Below are 1,681 nucleotides of genomic sequence, written 5' to 3' on the forward strand. Positions count from 1 at the left end.
TGGCGATTGTGGCGGTGGCCGTGGTAGTGGCGATTGTGGCGGTGGCCGTGGTAGTGGCGATTGTGGCGGTGGCTGTGGTAGTGGCGCTTGTGGCGGTGGCTGTGGTAGTGGCGATTGTGGCGGTGGCTGTGGTAGTGGCGCTTGTGGCGGTGGCTGTGGTAGTGGCGATGGTGGCGGTGGCCGTGGTAGTGGCGATTGTGGCGGTGGCTGTGGTAGTGGCGCTTGTGGCGGTGGCTGTGGTANAACATTAATTTTTTCTCCGCTGGTTCCGAGGGGGCTATGCTATTGTAGCAATGGCCCGGGCTATGATATTTAAGAGTGCGGGTGCCAATTGTTCGGAGCATGGCGGGGCTCGGCGATAGCTCGAGTGGCGGGCCGCAGGGCATCACCGAACATATTAATGATAAACACCTAACACACTCATCAGAAGCAAAATGTGTTTACTGGTGAGTATGTCGTTGGAGGCATGTCCTTTTGCATTCGCACCCCTAGCGCATTTTTTCCCAAACTGGCCATTACCTCCTTTGTCTAATTTTCCCTCAGAAGAAACTCCGAGTTCTTTGCGCTTATTTGCCGTCCTTTCTCTCTTCCCGCAGGAACACTGCGCGGACTCTTCAACCAGGTGTCGACCGGCGAGGAATTGGTGCGCGAAAGAGCGATCAAGTTTCTGGCCACCAGCGTGCGCCACCTGTCCGATGACGTCCTCACGCCGGAAGTCGAAAACACGATCGTCGAGGCCGGCAAGAAGGTGCGGGAAAAGTTTTGAAATCGAACGCGATGGGACGAGTGTGAGAGAGATCGTTAACGGTAGACACCCGGCGCATTTGATCAAACGTCAGGTCGCCGCTGCGTACGATCGGCATAATCACCATTTGCGCTCATTAATTGACATTAATTCGTCAAATAGACAATTTTTCAAAATAAAAATGGTCCAATTTCAAAATGCGAATATCCGAATAGTACAAAATGGACAAAACACTCAAATTTCAAATAGACGATAATTAATCAATTAATTAGTAACTAATTTATAACGTAGCTTTTTGGGCTGCAGGTGTTGGAGGACGTGACGGGCGATGAGTTTCTCCTGCTCATGACACTCTTCCGCAACCTGAAGGTGATGCAGACGCTGCTGGGACGCAAGCAACTGCTAGACATCGTCACCGAACAAGCCGACCTCGACAAAGCATTCGAGGTACGACGCGGCGCGGCAGCGAGAGACAGCGCTGATCGCTCGACGTGTAGCGCGAATAAAATATATAATCATATAATTATATAATATGTAAAAAAAATAAAAAATAAAAATAATATAATAATATAATATATTATGAAAGATATTATAAAATAAAAAGATATAATATAATAATATATAAAAACAAATAATCATGTAAGAAAATAATTCCCTGCGGTGTTTCGAGCTGCTCACAGGTTACGGGTGTTGGGTGTTGCATTTCGTGTCCTATCGAGGCAGTGATCCTTCGCACACGCCGCGATGTCCGTCGTCACTGCCTTCCTCGAGAACTTGACTCCACTGTTGTTGTTGTTGTTGTTTGTAGGCGGAGGATGTGGAATGTGTTGACCGACTGATCCAGTGCGTTAAGCAGGCCATGCCTCTCTTCTCCGTGAGTATACTACGCGCTCGCGTGGGTTTCGTAACGTGCAGCTAAATTACCGGTTGTCACTT

At 48.6% G+C, this 1,681-nt stretch overlaps 1 long non-coding RNA gene across 1 annotated transcript; it reads left to right on the top strand.

The window, feature by feature from the left end:
* The first annotated feature begins 600 nt into the window (after positions 1-600).
* Positions 601-1,645, top strand: LOC106818879. The gene is made up of 3 exons (XR_001395312.1): positions 601-748; positions 1,052-1,192; positions 1,554-1,645. It is a non-coding gene; the product is annotated as an uncharacterized LOC106818879 (long non-coding RNA).
* The last annotated feature ends 36 nt before the right edge of the window (positions 1,646-1,681 follow it).

The sequence above is a fragment of the Priapulus caudatus genome, unplaced genomic scaffold (assembly GCF_000485595.1).
Source record: "Priapulus caudatus unplaced genomic scaffold, Priapulus_caudatus-5.0.1 Scaffold2607, whole genome shotgun sequence".
Classification (NCBI taxonomy): Eukaryota; Metazoa; Priapulida; class Priapulimorpha; order Priapulimorphida; family Priapulidae; genus Priapulus; species Priapulus caudatus.